Raw genomic sequence first — 19,489 nt, 5'->3', positions numbered from 1 at the left:
ACTTCTGAGGTCATCAGTCCCCTAGAACTTAGAACTAATTAAACCTAACTAACCTAAGGACATCACACACATCCTTGCCCGACGCAGGATTCAAACCTGCGACCGTAGCGGTCGCTCGGCTCGAGACTGTAGCGCCTAGAACCGCACGGCCACTCCGGCCGGCGAGGAGGTAAGATGCAAGTGGCAGTCTCAGCTGAAGAGGTTGGCACAGAGGAGTAATTCGTGACGGGCCACATCGAAGACGTCATTTTTCTTGATTTTTTTCTCACACATAGATGTGTCATCGGAAGGGTAATTAACCGATTTGGTCCGTTTGAAGGTGGCTGGATGCCCTTCCTGTTCGTTATCCCCAGGATGGAATATGCATGCCGCAACAGTCTCCATTTACTGGGATTCATGTGAAAGTGAGCGGAAGTTTCTCAAATGTTTGTGAATCATGTAACTGAAGAGAGAATTGGGTAGCAGCCCTATATTCACCTAGGTATGGGGGAGAGGGGAAACCGCATAAAAACCGCAGCACCCCAACTCTCGCCGTTAGTCCGCTGGGCAGATTCGATGCGGCCCGGAGCACCACTCCGTTCTGAAGTGTCACTTTAATACACATGTCTAACTGAGCGAGTAGTCAGAGAACTGATGACTCCACAAAGAAAAGAAAATTTGATGAGATTGCTATTTCAAACTTTATTTTTGGACATCTCATATTTTAGATAAAAACAACTTTCTGGGGAGGCCAACCACAGCTCAGAGACAATGCATATAACAATAAAAACACTCAACATTCATTAAACTTTCAGATTATAATAATTAAAAAACTGAGAATTATGACGTGTTTCCAAAAGTCGCGTAGCTGTATGAGAGTGCATAATTCGCAACTATCGGTTTCAGTCATCTCCAGATTTTATCTGCCAAGAGTACAAACCTCTGACTGAAATTTATGAAATGGTAGAGAAACAGAACCACAGAGAGTGTCTGTATTCAACAAAAAACAATGACAAGTACTGAAATGGTTATATTTTCATAATGTAGATTGCAGATGAACAATAACCGTGTCCTAGCATTCGGGAAGTTATCTACGTTAAGAGTCACATTGATGGGTTGTCGTAGTAAAATCGCGTACACCCAAAAGATATTCGTCAAAAATTTACAAAGAATAACTGCTGAATTAGCCAGGCCTAGAAAAATGTGTGGAAGAAAAAGTTAATAATGAATGGGACGCTTACTTGAACGGGGATAAAATGCCAGGAAAGAACTAACGTCTAGGGAAAGTACTATACGCACACGGGAAGATATCATCCAAAAATCAGTATTATAGTGTGGAACCGAAACGTCGAGAGTGGAAGAAATACGAAAAGAGCTTACCGGACAACACTCCATAGGTTATGTTGCAGGAATCGGTAGACACTAGCTGTAACACTTAAAATACTGTATGATGTGCGTACATTATCCTTAAAATACGGTTCTATATTTCTACCAATTCATAAATTTCACGCAGTGTTTTCTATTATTGAAAGATAAAACACGAAAATGCGTACATACGGACGTGAAACTGGTAGTTGCTAGTAAAGCATCTCCATACAGCTATACGGCTTGGAAACAGATCATTCTCCTTCAGTTTTTAATTTTTGTAATTTTTATGACACTCTGAATGGTTATCGACTGTTAAATGTTTTTTACTGTCGTATTTTAGAGTCGTTGACTAAATACTGTACACTGAGGTAACAAAAGCCATGGGATAGGGATATGCATATATACAGATCGAGCTAATATCATGCACAAGAGGTATAAAAATGCAGAACATTGGCGCTACCGTCATTTGTACTTAGGCGATTCACGTGAAAAGGTTTCCGACGTTATTATGAGTTCGGCTAACTGGAGACCATTTGCGGCCGATCATGGTCTTCATGTTCCTAAACGACGATGAAACCTCTATGGAGTACAACCCGCCATGTCACTGAGCCGTAATTGTTCGCGATTAATTTCATTTACATCTCCATCTACATGGTTACTTTGTAGTTCACATTTAAGTGCCTGGCAGAGGGTTCATCGATCCATTTTTATACTACTGCTCTATCATTCTACTCTCGTTGGCGCGTGGGGAAAAGAAATACCTAAATCTTTCCATTCGAGCTCTGATTTCTATATTTTATTTTGATGATCATTTCTCCCTACGTAGGTGGGTGTCAACAAAACAATTTCGCATTCTGAAGAGAAAGTTGGTGATTTAAATTTCGTAAACAGATCTCACCACAAAGAAAACCGCCTTTGTTTCAGTGACTGCAACCCCAACTCGCGTATCATATCAGTTACACTATCACCCCTATTGCGCGATAACACGAAACAAGCTGCCCTTCTTTGCAGTTTTTCGATGTCGTCCATCAATGCTACCTGGTAAGAATCCCATACCGCGCAGCAATATTCCAGTAGAGGACGGACAAGTGTAATGTAGGCTGTCTCGTTAATGGGTATGGCACATCTTGTAAGTGTTCTGCCAACAAAGCCCAGTCTTTGTTTCGCCTTACCCACAATATTATCTATGTGGTCTTTCTAATTCAACTTGCTCGCAAATGAAATTCCTAGGTATTTAGTCGAATTGACGGCCCTTAGTTTTGTGCGATTTATCGTATACCCGAAATTTATCGGATTTCTTTTTGTACCCATGTGGGTGACCTTGCACTTTTCTTTGTTTAGTGCCAATTGCCAGTTTTCGCACCGCACAGAAATTCTCTCTAGATCATTTTGTAATTGAAATTGCCGGCCGCGGTGGTCTCGCAGTTCTAGGCGCGCAGTCCGGAACCGTGCGACTGCTACGGTCGCAGGTTCGAATCCTGCCTCGGGCATGGATATGTGTGATGTCCTTAGGTTAGCTAGGTTTAAGTAGTTCTAAGTTCTAGGGGACTGATTACCACAGCAGTTGAGTCCCATAGTGCTCAGAGCCATTTGTAATTGGTCGTCTGATGATTTTACTAGACGGTAAATTACAGTGTCATCTGCAAACAATCTAAGGGGGCTGCTCAGATTATCACCTAGAATTCTGAATAGTTCGAGCGAATTATTTGGCCACACAGATTGTCCGACATGAATCTAATCGAACGTCTATGGAACATAATGAAACGTCACTTGGAGCACAAAATCCTGCACAAGCAACACCTTCGCAATTACTGACGGCTGTAGAGGCAGCGTGGCCCAGTATTTCAGCACGGGGCCTCCAACGACGTGTTCAGTCTAAGCTACGTCGAGTTACTGGACTATTCCAGGCAAAAGGAAGTACGATACGACATTAGGAGGTATCCCACGACTTTTGACTCCTCAGTATAGTTTCTTATTATGTAATGCCATCACAGGACTATTACTTTACGTGCCTTAGTTGCGTGAGCTGTACCCGCCAGGTTAGCCGAGAGCGCTAATGCGCCGCATCCTGGACGCAGGTAGTCGCACTGGGCCCGGATCTAACCCACCTGGTGGATTAACGACGAGGGTTGGTGTACCGATCAGTCTGGATGAGGTTTCTAGGAGGTTTTTCACATCCCACTAGATGAATACCGGGCTGGCCCACATCGTCCCGCCTCAGAGACATTTGAAACATGTTCGCACTATTTCATGATTTACGCTAGACACAGACATCTGGGGAACACTGATTCCGTCCCAGGGGGTACGGGGTGGTGGCAGGAAGAGCATCCGGCCACCCCTTTCAATTAACATTGCCAAATCCGATTGTAACCACACCGACCCTGCGAAAACTGTGGGACAAAGGCGTAAGCAAAAGAAGTTGCGTGAGCTGTAGTAGAGCTTCAGTGTACTGGGGTGTAGCCTGTTTTCGTCATTTTTATCGCTCCAGACGAGTGACTCCCCATGCACGACACATGTATGACAGTCTCCTGCTCAGAAGGGTGCGACTCGGCGGCCGACCTTCGGCGCCGCCTGCGCCTTCGCCTACGCCGTGCAGCGAATGGCTTAATCGGCGTCGGGGGCGTGCTGTGCTGTCGCGACGGCGAAGCGTCACCCCGTCTGCATAAAACATGGCGGCGTAAACCGCTTAGGGTCGCGGCTTGATGGGTCTTCAGGCGTGTGACGGCCGGGGCCAAAGGCGTTGCCCTCGCGTCGGCTTGTTGCTGAGGCGAGGGTAACAACACTCTGCTGCCAAGTCTGCAGACGCCCCGCCCAGCGAGTCGTGCTGCGTACCTCAGAACATGTATTACGAACTGGTAACCCGGCTGTAACAGGAAAAATCTTGGTCACGCGATACAGTCTGACTGTGTCTCATTACAGTCCAAAGCAGAGGGCCACGAAAAGTTATCGCCTACTTTGGCGAGAAGACGCAAGAAACTGAAGTTAACGCCATTACTTTTACTGATAAGAGAACTAGAAAGTTGAGAGAGTATCGGCAGAAAAGGCCACGGAAAATGAAAGGAAGTGTTGCCAAGTGAAAGTTACGTAAGTCAGTGGTGTGCAAACTACGGGAGAAGAGACACAGAACCGAGGGATACATAGTTCACGTATTTGCCACAAAGCACAACAAGTAAAATGCACACTATAAATATGTCACTGGTGTAGGTAAACATACAATTAGACAGTAATTTCTGCGGTATTATGAACAATACAAGGAAATACCAGCTTTTTAAAAACGTCACAGCATTTGTCGCACAGATCTGCACTTTCGGGATAGCAAAGCAACTGAGGGGCAAGCAGATCCAGCTATGGGATCTGATTATAGAAGTTGCCTAAATCAACGAGTCATTATTTGAAGACGAGAGAACGTACTTGCAAAAAGGGCATAGTACACTAGCAAAAATGGACCCTCAGGAATGAAGTAGCCAGCGATTTATTTATTATTGACACACACTGCACTGTGAGTAAATGTCGCAAAGTGAGAATGTCTGATAAATACTGTCAAATAACAGTGAAAGGTAACGTTTCATTGTTGTTAATGCATAGTTTCATTCCGTAGTCGCTTCGTTGGCCATAACAGAAAAACTTCGGACTGTCATGTAGAAACGAAAAAAAAATGAATAAAAATACTTAGAGATGAGGAAAGTTGATTAATAGGCAACAATCTTCTCCTGTTTATTTCACTGACAAATTTATCCCTATCTCCTGCTGCCATATGATCTAGAGCTAAATTTTATTCAGCTGGCCTAGAACCTTGCAAAGAAAAGCTCCTTAGTCGTAACGCGCCAAGCATCTTACTCTGTAACCTGAGGAAATAATGGCTGATGCTTTTGCTGCGAATAAATAAAGGTCACGTGTGACCTTGCCTGGGTCTAGCCTTTTCACGTACTGCTACTTCAGTCTCTTAACGCGTCAATTTAGCTGCTTGTTTTTCCAGTAGCTTGCCTGTAGAATGCAGAATTGGCCCATCTTACAGATCTGTCCACGAGGTAACGATGTTTTGAAGTTGTCGCCAGGAATGAAACCCGGGTGTTCGACGTTGGCCGGCTGGAGTGGCCGAGCGGTTCTAGGCGCTACAGTCTGGAACCGCGGGACCGCTACGGTCGCAGGTTCGAATCCTGCCTCGGGCATGGATGTGTGTGATGTCCTTAGGTTAGTTAGGCTTAAGTAGTGCTAAGTTCTAGGGGACTGATGACCTCAGAAGTTAAGTCCCATAGTGTTCAGAGCCATTTGAACCATTTGTTCGACGTTGACAGCCAAAAACACTAAACACTACTCTGTCCTGCGAGATTGCTATTGCTGTTGTCATATTAGATTACAGTATTGAGATGTTGAACAGCTTGAAAGTCTAACCATCACGCCAAAAAATGTATCTTACGACTAGTGAAGGAGATATGCAATGAGCATCGAGGAAGATGAAATTATAACAAAATCGTTTGGCGTAGATTCGAACAAAAAGACGGCAGCATCATCAGCTACTGAAGCAGCAGATGACCAATTATCAGCTGCTATTGTGTAAAACAGCGACATTACCTGCAAAGGGATTTTAACGAATTCTGCCAGCAAAGGTGAGAAAACTGCATTTTTTTATCGTCTTGTTTTAAATGGAAACTTCATTCTATGGCGCATGAAGAAGGGTAGCGTGTTAGAATGCCCCACTAGCAAGAATTCTGGGGAGTAGATTCCTTGCCTCTCGGCCGTACACAAGCTAGTGTTGCCACCCTGGACATGTACCGCTTTCTTTTGCAGGGTAATACTGACACATTTAGTCAATACCACGGACATGTTTTCTGCTCAGAATTAGCCTATTGACCAAAACAATGGAATCTCTCCTGAACTAATGAATGTGATTTTAGGATTGAAAACTCTTATAGTGACAATATATATCTACACATGTTGTCATCGTTGGTTTCATTGTGAAGACTGATCTGACCTTGCGCAAACCTTTTCGTTTCTACACAACTACTGCAATGTAAACCTACTTACAAAAATGGTTCAAATGGCTCTGAGCACTATGGGACTTAACATCTTAGGTCATCAGTCCCCTAGAACTTAGAACTACTTAAACCTAACTAACCTAAGGACATCACACACATCCATGCCCAAGGCAGGATTCGAACCTGCGACCATAGCAATCGCGCGGTTCCTGACTGAGCGCCTAGAACCGCGAGACCACCGCGGCCGGCACCTACTTACATGGACTCACTCTATTCAGTGATCGGTCTGCTTTTATCTTCCCTTCTTCAATCCCCCTGCGCCCCCTCCCCCTCGCCCAAACACACACACTCACACATACACATACACGCTACCTGCTGAAGTGGTGGGGTTAGACACGCCCACAGAAGCACACAAGAATGTACCCAGGATCTGAGGCAGGGACGGCCAAGAACACAGCTTGCGTGTACCGCTCGTGCATGCGTGCCCGTCTCTCTCGCCTGAATGCGCTCTTTCCCCCCCCCCCCCCCTCCCTCCTACGTCAAACCGTCTGAGCTGGAAGAGGGGGAAGGGGGCGGGTACTGCGTGCAGCTATTTCTCAACTATAGTCTTCAAAAACAAGTGTCGAATACTTTGAGAGGTGGCAGTACTCTTCGAAACAAGAAAATTAAGTCCAATAAACATCGGTCCTGAAATGCATACTTTCTGGGATAAACACGTGTTTACGGGAGGTCAATTCAGGACAATGCACCCTTCTCCCCTCCGACGTAGGAAATGAAGCAAACTTTGAAGTATACCCGGTTGTTGTACCTGCTGGCAAGCATCGAAGACGCCACCTTTAGTGTCCGCACATCTTTGATTCGCCTGGTGTAGACAATTCCTTCAATTGTCTGCATAACCAAAAGTCTAGGGGCCTGAGGTCTGGGGAGCGAGGAGCCCAATGTGTGGAGCCGTCCCCACCAATCCAGCGGTCATGAAATGTCTGCGTCAGATGTTCACGCACATTGTGACGAAAGTGTGCTGGTGCGCCATCACGCATGAACCACATTTGTATTCCTCCAGCAAGGTAGGCAATGCACTAATGATGAAGTCCAAATGAAGTGCCGCAGTTAACCTTTCTGGTAGCACGTATGGACCAGATACACCTACACATACATTGATTGAGAACTGGTGTTGCCCTCTTTTTTGAGTTGCTTGGGTGTTTACATCTGCCCATTCATGCCGGTTACAGAAATTCACAAAAACATATCTTGTGAACCCTGCATCACCAGTACATAAAATCTCGGTTGCGAACGGTCGATCTGAGGCACACTCCTGCAACAACTATTGACAGAACCGCCGTCTCCCATGATGATGCTATGGCCTTAGGGCCTGAACATGCTGTGGATAATACGGGCATAGTAATTGCTCATGAAGTACCTCCCAGACAACAGAGTGAGACACGCCTTCTGCTGTTGCTAACCGTCGCACACTGGTCCCACAGGTTTCTACCACCGAACGTACCACACGCTCCTCCATGTCAGGCGTGTGGACTGTGCGGCGCCTTCCACCGACTGTCTTCCGAGATACAAGGAAACCTGCGTCCCTCAGACGCTATAACAGTCTGTCGAACATCTTCTCGGAGGGCACTCTGCACTGTGGATATTTTTCAGCAACCATAGCAGGATATCACATCCGCCATTTGACTTGTCGAGTAGTAGGCTTCCATTGTTAACAGGTGATGGAAGAGAGAAAATGTAAACGTACTACACCATTTGTACGTACAAACAGCGTGCCCGCCCGGCATACCACGCATTCTAACGCGCTGCTTCCCGAGCGCGCCGGCACGGTAGCTCAGCGTGTTCGGTCAGAGGGTTAGCTGCCCTCTGCAATAAAAAAAAACTGAGTTAATCGATCAAGAACGAGCTTAAACGGATGTATTACGACGTCCGCCCAGAGCAGATGCAACGAATAAAAGCGAACAAAATGAGATAAAAAAAAAGAGCGGGAAGGCTTGCCGGTCGCGGACACGAATCCACCCGGCTGATTATTGTCGACGTCCAGTATGCCAGCCAGCTTGTGGATGATTTTTATAAGGCGCTGCAGTCATGGACGGTGCGGCTGGTCCCGGCGGAGGTTCGAGTCCTCCCTCGGGCATGGGTGTGTGTGTGTTTGTTCTTAGGATAATTTAGGTTAAGTAGTGTGTAAGCTTAGGGGCTGATGACCTTAGCAGTTAAGTCCCATAAGATTTCACACGCATCTGAACATTTTTGATGATTTTTAAGACGGTTTTCCATCTCCCCCGGCGAATGCGGACTGGTTCCCCCTATTCCTCCTCACACTATGTCGGCGATTGCTGCGCAAACACTGTCTCCACATACGCGTACACCATAATTACTTTACCACGCAAACATTTGGGGTTACACTCGTCTGGTATGAGACGTTCCCTAAGGGGGTCCACTGGTGGTCGAACCGCACAATAAGCCTGGGAGCGGCGATGGGGTGGGTGGACTGCTGTGGCCTGTTGTGGTGTTGTGAAACACTGAGGGCTACGGCGGGACGAAGCCTCTCCGTCGTTTCTAGGTCCCCAGTTCAATACACAATACACACACATGTAGAAACAGCGCAATAACAGTAAACACATAAGTGAATCCGCGTTTGGAAGAAGGCAGAAAACACCATGACACATACCCATGACTGGCAGCGCTGTACGATAAGGCACACAGACATGACGAAAACTAATGTAGCCTACAACACGACTTGAGCCACACAACTGACTGCACACCACCTACTGGTAGGCAGACTACTGTGAGAAAGGCATCATAACACCCTTCAGACACATTTAACGGAGCGCCAATGCAACGACTGTGCTAATGTTCGCCGGCCGGTATGGCCGTGCGGTTCTAGGCGCTTCAGTCTGGAACCGCGTGACCGCTACGGTCGCAGGTTCGAATCCTGCCTCTGGCATGGATGTGTGTGATGTCCTTAGGTTAGTTAGGTTTAAGTAGTTATAAAGTACTAGGGGACTGATGACGACAGGTGTTAAGTCCCATGGTACTCAGAGCCATTTTGCTAATGTTCGCAACAAGCGTTTCGGAGTCCTTCCTATGAACACATGTTTATCTCGGAAGATATGCGCTTCGGACCCACGTTTCGAAGAGTCTACCACTTCCCAAAATACTCGACACTTTTTTTGTGCACCCTTTATATATACAATATTATTTGATTACATTTGGCACACTGACGACGTGATAAAATTTATATCTGTCACAAGCACGGACAGACAGAAAGTTTTTCAGATTTTCGTCACGTAATTTTCCCACGTAATAGCAACTTATTTAGTCTCATAATCGATAAAAGCCTTCCACACATGTATGTTGATCTAAACTCTGATATTATGTTTGCAACCTCTCAGTACAGAGACATGGAAATTCTTCCCAAGAAAAACAATGTAGAGCTCGTCGAGAGTTTTAACATAAATGAATTTGTCTTAAACGGGACCGCGGGACTGCTACGGTCGCAGGTTCGAATCCTGCCTCGGGCATGGGTGTGTGTGATGTCCTTAGGTTAGTTAGGATTAAGTAGTTCTAAGTTCTAGGGGACTTATGACCTAAGATGTTGAGTCCCATAGTGCTCAGAGCCATTTGAACCATTTGAATCTAAAACGGGAATAACACTGCATATTGACAAACTCCAGCAGCAGATGCACAGGGCCGCTTTCAAATAAAATGAGCAGTGATCTCGAAAACAGCTCAAAAACAATCGTAAGAGTGACAGTGTCCTCAAACGTTTAGATACGTTTTCCTGTGATATTTATAAAGCCATAATGGATTGTTCCAAATCCGCGTTTCTTTACCGCCATTGAGGTTAGGGTAATGGAGGTGCTCCTTGTCAGAAGCTTTCCCTTCTACAAAACTTGCTTTTCACCTAGCAGTGTGTTACTGAGGACTGTCTGCAGCTCACTCTGTCTAAAATGCAAGATCTAGAATCCATTCCGCAGCTTCTAATTTTCATTCTTGCCTTCCTTTTTACTTCAGAAATTCAGCAATAGAGAAATCTTAAGTCGGAAACCCGTCCCAGGCATGTCGTTTTATTTAACGGTCGTACGTCGTAGTAATATATGACGTCTCCATACTTTTCATTCAGTTCCATTGCAACTGATGATTTAATAATACGTGCAACTTCAGAAAATTTGCCATTTGCACCACCATTTCCATCACGTGTCCACACCTACATATTTCCCATAAGGTACTTCTTAATGTACTGAACAATGAACTCCGTACAAATCTTGTGCCGATCGTTATAATTTTTAGCTAACTACATTTTAAAATTCTTTCTGCTTGGCGTTGTAGTGACGTTGCAAAAAAAATTGTGGATTATGTGCCTTAATAAAAGATACTTTTATGCCTTCTACTCTGTGATTTTCATTCATTTTTAAAGGTTTGCGACGTTAGATTGGTAGGCTGCATCTTTTTGCGCAAACAGCCACTGGATCATTGAACTTCCTTTGTGTCACGAACAAACAGCGTAGGTTAAACGCCACTTACATCACGATTCTGCCACGTGGGGTAGCCGCGTGGTCTCAGGCATCTTGCCACGGTTCGCGCGGCTTCTCCTGTCGGTGGTTCGAGTCCTCCCTTGGGCATGTGTGTGTTTGCTGTCCTTAGCGTAAGTTAGTTTAAGTTAGAGTAAGTAGTGTGTATGCCTAGGGACCGATGACCTCAGCAGTTTGGTCCCATAGAACAGCACAAATTTCCAAAATTTTCACGCTTCTGCCGAATTGAGGAATGGCGTGCATACCAAACTGAGCGATATTAAATTATGGAAGAGAGTGCCGCATCGCACTGCTAAGTGAAATTTCACGCTGAGAGAAGCCAAGCCTCGGACCGCACGCGGGCAGCACACTGTGCAAGCATGAAATTTTCACGCCGCGGCCGTCCTCCGTCCAAGGTGTGCAGGGACGAGGAGAGTTGGGGGAAGCCGCACGCAAGAGCATCCCAAGTATCTACAGAACGTAGCAGCAGAGGAGGGGGCTGGAGGAGGGGCGAAAGGGCGACTGTTATTACGTTCGCGGTGAATGAAAAATATTTCTAGCTTTGTTCAAACTGATACCGGATCCATACGCCTGCCTGGCGGTGCAGGTTGCGATTTCGGCATGCGGATTCTTTTTGCTATCGTGAGACGGGGAGGAGCTGTGGGAGTAACTGCCCTTCTCTGCTCTCTGTACTTTGCACCGTTCGTCCTTGTGTTCAGACATGACGAGCTGGTAGGTTCGCGGACGAGATCGATTTTGCAAATACTGAGCCGCCGTCTTATTTCGCCACAGCGCAGTGATAAGACATGGCAGCAAGGTGATTCAAATCCCCATCCCTTCCCTTGTAAGTGATTCTGGGGTAATCAGTTTCATTAGAAGAGAATCTACCTACAGCTACAGTTCCTAAAGTAAGAAGTCACTTCGAAATCAGTGTCTGACGCTTCATTGCATATAATGACACCGAGAAATACAACGTAGTATTTGCAGCGTAAATGAATAAATCAATTAAATTTAGATATTTTTAATGGCATTATAAAGACAGGTATCAACGAAAATGTAAATCTTCTTGACAGTGTTCAGGTAACAAGTTAGCTGTTGGGTTCCTCGCTCTGGTGTTCAACAATTACAGCGTAGACCGTGAAAAAAGCTGTATGTATCCCCTTCTGTTGTTTTGTTTACTCGATTACTGCTGAATCCTGCCTAGTTATCGAATATAGCGTGTCTACGAAACCTGCTTTCTCGGATCGCTAGACAACAATTCAACCAAATCGTATTAATGAGTTTTATTACGAAAAATAAATGATAATGCTTAACTTTGAGGAATACATAAGTGTGTCGCAAGCAAAGGACGACATGCAAAATAATTATGTTCTTCACTGTAACAATTCCACGATTGAGCTACACAGAATGTACAAAGAAAGTAATGAGCTTTGACGCTTGTATCTAGCTGCTAGTCTTGAAGCTGCTGTAGAACTGGGTCGCGACCAGTCGGAGCGTCGCTTATGTCCTCATCGCATAGAGGCCGCTGCTGTCGCGATGTTGTCCTGGAAAGGGATCGGTGAGCGTGCAATTGGTTGACGTCCTCTCACATAGAGATGGGTCGAACTCGTTCATTCCCGTGAACTACTTCATTCGTTTCACTCTTTGCCGTGAAGCGTTCAAATGAGGTAGTTCATTCATGAAGTATGGAAGCCTCGCAAATTTGCCCAGTTCGCAGCTCAGCCGCGGCTACGCTCGCTTCGCCTCGCTCGTACAATAAAGCTTCGTAATACTTCATAATTTTATCAACAGATGGCCGAGTTATGCAGCAACGTGCACGCAACGTTTTACGCTCTTACAGCGTCTGAGTTAACTTAAATAGAGCATGGTCGAAGGGGACAAAGGAAAGATAAACAGAGAAGCATGTCACATATAAAGAAGGTGATACATTTAATCTTGCTCGACATTTTTTCATGAAGCGCCCAAAAAAGCCTTTATCTGCCAAGTGAAACATTATTTGTTGTATTCATGGACTGAAAACTAGGGCTACCAACAAAATGCAGTCCAATTTTATGTTCCTTTTGAAATTTAATGCAAAATAGAATGAGTATGTTTACCACTGTCACAAAGTCTATACACCTACGTTAAATAATTATTCAGAAGTTTTCCTGTAGATTTTATTGTTGTTAAGAATAATAACACTCCACATTCAAAATGTAAACTGTCACCTGTAGTCATTGGTACGATTTCAAGTAAAATCCCTCTTTCAGTGTTATTAACAAACCTTTTATTTTCATGTTGGCTGCTCGTGCTCACACAGCCAGCCTCTTCGTTTGGATCTTTAATATTCATTTGTCTGCAAGCGCTGCCAACGGTAGGCTACTCGTAGACGCGAAGTATAACTGCACAAATGGTCACGGGTAATGATGCCAGCACTGCAGGAAGCAGATGACGCTGCCTTCCCCTCTCCCCTCACCTCCCCAACAACTCGTAAACCTATCGTTCCCCACAAACACCGCGCGATTCGTCGACAGGCAGTAGAGGAAGGACTGAAGTGAAGGGAGGATGAGTGAAGTAGCGCTGATGTAGTGGGAGAGGGAGAGGGGAAGAGAGTGAGTGAACTAGAAAAAAGTGTGGAGTACGCTATCTCTGAAGAGTTTGAAGTACCAGTTCATTGAAATTGAGCGGTTAGTTCACACTTCACTGGAGTGAAGCGTTCATTTGAACGACTCATTCACGAGCTCCCCATCACTACTCTCACAGCCCCCTCTGCTCTAACGTTGCCGAGTGGCGTGCCGGCGCTTGATTTTACGCCGTAACAATTACTAAACTATTTGTCAATTCATGAACAGCAGCTTCTGTCCTTTAACTATAGAATTCTCACTGGCTTAACTGTGTCCATTCTGAGAACGGAGTTGAAAAAAAAATAAAGAGAAAGATCGAGAGAGAGAGAGAGACAGAGAGAGAGAGAGGGAAGGGAGGGCGAACTACCACCTGTAAATATGTACAGTATATTCACGTAGCGGTAACACTGTTCTGCATAGGTGATCATCCCCCGATGCGGATTTCCGCACTAACGTCTTATTTCGACTGCTTTCGTGCAGGCACTGCTCACTAATATGTAGCAGATTGCGTTCGAGGAGGTAATTACGGAGCGCACCCCTTAAACGCCTCAGACACCACACAGCTCGGCGCTCTGTAGGGTACTGCCACACAGTATACACCACGTCAAATGCGGCAGTCCATCGTTGCTGCTTTCTACGCTTAGCTGGACTTCCCTGTAAGGCCCTCCATACAGTAATCAAACCAACTGAAAGACGTTGACTACGCGAGTCGGTATCTAGTCGCCTGCGCATCATTTCCTGTGTGGTTGAACAGGATTCTGCAGATGGCGCGACTTCAGAGTGAGTCAAGTGACTCATCAGTACATCGCTCCCCACCTGTTACCGGCCAGTTGCCAGTGACCTGGCTTCGAGTTACCATGTGATATGAGTTGCATCGCCTCGACGAACACAGCTATGTGTTGTTTTATTATGGAAACAAACGAGCATGTTTTGAACATAAGCTCTGTGAAGTAAGTGGCAAACACCCAATTTTGTACAACTATAAGCTCCTAGGTTTCTACAGAAAGGATTTGTCAGAGAAAGCTGTTTTCTGAATTGGAAAAAGAAGTTCAAATAACAGGTGCGCAAGTTGGACTTCATAAAATATGTTACACATGTCATCCAAGGCTAAGACAAGTGCGCAACAAATGGTTTATTGCCAGAACAGAGCAAATGATCCAGATTTCCTGCAGAGACAGTTCTGCCGCAGTACGGATAGCAGCATATCACAGTGCCCGACTGAAATAGTTTGGCTACGCTGGTGTATGCGAGACAGTATGATTGAAGATGTTGTTGTGGTATTCAGTCCGAAGACTGGATTTACGTACTCTTTTTGCTACTATGCCCTCTGCAAGCTTCCTCATCCCCAAATAACTCCTGCAGTATACATCCTCCTGAATGAGTATACTGTGTTCACCTCCCAGTCTTCCTCTACGATCCCTCCCCCTCCCCGCCCCCACTTCCATACACGTACACTTCCATCCAGTATTAAATTGGTAATCCCTTGATGTCTCAGAATGCATCCTGTCAACCGATATCTTCTTCTAGTCAGGTCGTGCCACAATTTATTTCTCCCCAATTCTACTCAGTACCTCCTCATTAGTTATTTGATCTGCCGATCTAATCTTCAGCGTAGTTCTGTAGTACCACATTTCAAATCTTCTATTCTCTTCATATTACGGCGTAAAGTGAGTGCCAGCACCACAGTCGGGAACGACAGAGAAGAGAAGGCTGACTGACATCCCTCCTGGACGACGACCCGACAGCAGCGGGCCCTTAGATGAAGACGACATAAGATCCGCGTCCGAATGGTGGCAGTCACTTCGATAGCAACTTCAAAGTTAGGCACTTCGTTAGCAGACGCATTGTAGCCTCTTCATTAGCAATCTCTACGTAGCAGAGATCAGCAGTCACTGCGTGTTACTTGTGTTTGTCTATTCTGAAGAAGACTGAATTTTTTGTATGTCGCCCTTTGCTTATGACACATCTGTGTAATTGCACTTGTGGATGATCGTGTATAAAGGACTACAAGAATTCTCAGACCCAAGTTAAGTATTTGTACTTGGCTTGTTGTCATAAAACTCGTGAATACGAGTTGTCTGAGTGGTTGTCTAGCGAACCGAGTATGCAGGATTCCTAGACACAACACTTCTTGGCTAGGCGTTTTATTGTCCATTCTTCGCTTCCATACATGGCTACACTCCGTACAAATACTTTCAGAAAAGTTGTTGTAACACTTAAATCTGTATTCGATGTTGATAGATTTCTCTTCTTCAGATAAAATTTTCTTGCCATTATTACTCTATATTTTGTATCCTGTCAACTTCGACGCTCATCAGTTATTTTGCTGCCCTAATATTAAAACTCATCTACTACTTTAAGTGCCTCGTTACGTAATCTAATTCCCTCAGCACCGCCTGATTTAATTCTACCACATTTCTTTATCCTTGTTTTGCTTTTGTTGGTGTTCATCGTACATCCTCCTTTCAAGACATGCTCTTCCAACTCCTTTGCCTTCTCTGACAGAATTACAACGTCATCGGCAACCCCCAAAGTTTTCATTTCTTCTCCCTGGGCTTTAAATCCTACTCCAAATTTTTCTTTGGCTTCCTTTACTACTTGCTCAGTGTACAGATTGAATAACATTGAGGATTGACTACAACCCTCTCTCACACCCTTCTGAAGCACGGCTCTACTTTCATGTCTCTCGGCTCTTATAACTGCCGTCTGTTTTCTGCACAGGTTGAAACAGCCTTCCCGTCCCTGTATTCTACTCTTTCCACCTTCAGAATTTCAAAGAGAGTATTCAAGTTAACGTTGTCAGAAGCTTCCTGTAAGTCTACAAATGCTACAAGTTGGTTTGCCTTTCCTTAATCTATCTTCTAAGATAAGTGGTAGTACAAAATTGGTAAGGCTTTCGTGGCCACTTGTTGACATACCGCCAGTTGGTTTCTGTCTCGGCTTCTCTGGCCGACGTTTGTTTGATTACCATCAAACAAACGTCGGCCGAAGATACCGAGACGGAAGCCAACAGGCAGTTTGTTATAAGTCGCAGTGTCAGTATTGCCTCGCGTATTTGTACATTTCTCCGGAATCCACATTGATCTTCCACGAGGTCGGCTTCTACCAGTTTTTTCATTCTTCTATAAAGAATTCGTGTCAGAGATTTGCAAACGTGATTTAATAAACTAATAGTTCGTTAATATTCACACTGTCAGTTCTTGATTTCTTTGGAATTGGAATTATTATATTCCTCTTTGAGTATGAGGGTATTTCTCCTGTCTCATACATCTTGCACATGAGATGGAAGTGAGGTTTCATGTGTGGCTCTCCCAGGACTGTCAGTAGTTACGACAGAATGTCGTCTGCTCTGCATTTTTTCGACCTAGGTCTTTCAGTGTTCTGATAAATTCTTCCTGCAGTATCATACCTCCCATCTCATGTTCGTTACGTCTTCTTCCATTTTTATAATATTCCCTTCAAGGACATCTCCTTGTATAGATCCTCAATATACTCCTTTCATCTTTCAGCTTCCTCTTCTTTGGTTAAGACTGTTTCTTTTTCTTCCAAAGACTTCTTTAATTTTCCTGTTGGCGGTATTGATTTTTCCCCTAGTGATATATGCTTTTAAACCATTACGTTTGTCCTCTGGCCATTCCTGCTTAGTCATTTTGCACTTCCTCTCAGTCTCATTCTTTGGACGTTTGTATTTCCTTTCACCTTGTTCGTTTACTGCATTTTTACATTTTCCACTTTCATCAATTAAATTCAATACTAGGAGGTATTTACCGTCTATGCAACCAACTAGACTTGGCCACTGTTTCTATGTTTCGATACAGTGTATCGATACGTGGAACTGTTTCAGTGTTTCGGAACGGCTGTGGTTCACTGTTTCGAAACAGTGGTGTTTCATTCCGCCCCTGTCTCGGATATCCGGACCAAATTCGATCTCGAGCCAGACACAGAAACTGTATCGTTGTTTCAAAATAAGGCTGTTTCAGTCCACCTGTGCTTGGAACGGACTGATTGTATCGAAACAGTGATGTTTCATTCCGCTCTGTGTCGGACGAGATTCGGGCTCGGCACAGGTACTGAAACACAACATACCACTTCGTGAAACACTTTCAAGAGTGTCGAAATCGTTTTGACAAGCAATAGCATGAAGCTTAAGATATCCGAAAATAAAGCTTCGTTTCTAGATGACTGTCCTATTCCGAAATGGCGTAACATTTGCTTTATAAACATTAACCAGACAATAAAACAACGCATACTATTCACATTCAAAATATGTGAAAATCATTCAGTTAAATTACACTTTTTTTATAACATACGTGTCTCTGTTCAAGTACAGCAATCATGTTAAGAAACGCAAGTAAACCTAGAACATTTTGAATAAAAAAAGGCGTGGAGTGACAGTTATTATACATATACATAAATTTAATGTAGGTATAATTGCAAGCAATCTGTTTGACATATCACTGATAGTGTAATGGTGAACGGGAAGGGCTGGGAAGCATGGTGAATTTGCAGTAACGGTTCGAAACACCTTGAGAGACAAAATTTTTCTGTTATATTTTGTTATTTATTCGAATTATTTGTGATCTATAGTCACTGTGCCTATTATCCACAATGATTCCCTTTGTGTGCATGGGAATTAGCAGGATGGGTATATTCCCATACTAGCGGAATGTGGGATTCCCAGTACCATATCCGTTGTTTCTGCAGTTCGCTCCCACCTCCAGTTCCGTTCGTGGTGGTTCTTCTGTCTTCAGCTATGGCTGTCCTCAGCCAATTGAAAAGTATGAAAGTCACACGACACGAAAGCAGCGCATTTGCTGCATGAAATACGAAACTGCCAAACGCCTAAGTGATAGGTTCATACTTTCTGCGATATGATTAGCGCTCTCGCACCTCATTTGTGTTTATATGGACATACCTATACAGTAGACATTCAAGATGATAAAATGTCTAGGTTTATTAGATTACGAAACACAAACTGTTTCACTGTTTCGAAACAGCGTATCGAAACATGACATCGCACTGTTTCAATTGTTTCGAAACAGTTACGTGTTTCTCTACAACCAACTGAAGGCAGTTTGTTTGTTGCCGTACGCGTTTCGCGTCATTTGCCTTCAGTTGGTTGCATAGACAGTATATACCTCCAAGAATTTAAAGCAACTGAGGGAAAGACGGAAAACAGAAAAAATGGCAATAAATTCAATACCTCCACGGATTTCTACTAGGCCTGGCTTTTTATCTATTTGATTCTCTGCTTCCTTCACTATTTGCAGCACGAGTCTCGTTAGGTAAAATCCCAAATTAAACAAAGATTCTCGCTGAAATTCTGGCAATATAGAGACCAAATGCAATGTACCATCCAGCCATGATGAAATGGTGCCAATAATTTGACCAAAGCCGCACAGACGTGGGTGGTGCTACCCTGGAAGTTCACAACTTAGACCATGCGATTTCCATCTTTTTGGCAGACTGGAAGAACAGCTTGACGACGTTCAAGCAGCATGGATCCGCGACCAAGCAACGGGCTTCTGTCGTCGAGGAACTGAATGGCAGGTACAAAGTTCCGACCGTTATTTACACAGACGTAGTAACTACTCTGAAAAATAGTCAGGTATCACTGTCACTTTGAAATGCATTACAGCATTCGATAAAAGTTACTTGTGGTGCTATAATAATGTGTGACTTACTTTTTGAAGTTCTCTCATAGTATACTGTACACTTGTTGTTTGAAGAGAAGAATTACTTGAATGGATGTAAACATACGAAGGAAAGGAAATCTGTTGTGTGGCTAATAGCGCACGTGTCGTTATGTAAGATTACATTATCGCGGGTAAACAGTGAAAACGTTGGGAAAATTTCCAGAAGAGACACAAATCTTCGACAAGGGAAGAAATAACGGCGTTCACGTACAAGTGATCGTGTAAAAACCAGTCTGTTCAAGCTCCGTGGTTGCTACAAACAGTCTGCAGTTTGTCTTTCTGGATATACTGAGGAACAGAGAATTGCCTTCGTTTTCTCATTTATCTGTATTAATTGAGTGGCACATGTTCCTCTG

This window comes from Schistocerca serialis, chromosome 7 (genome assembly GCF_023864345.2).
Source record: "Schistocerca serialis cubense isolate TAMUIC-IGC-003099 chromosome 7, iqSchSeri2.2, whole genome shotgun sequence".
Lineage (NCBI taxonomy): Eukaryota > Metazoa > Arthropoda > Insecta > Orthoptera > Acrididae > Schistocerca > Schistocerca serialis.
Note: the sequence above shows the minus strand (reverse complement) of the source record.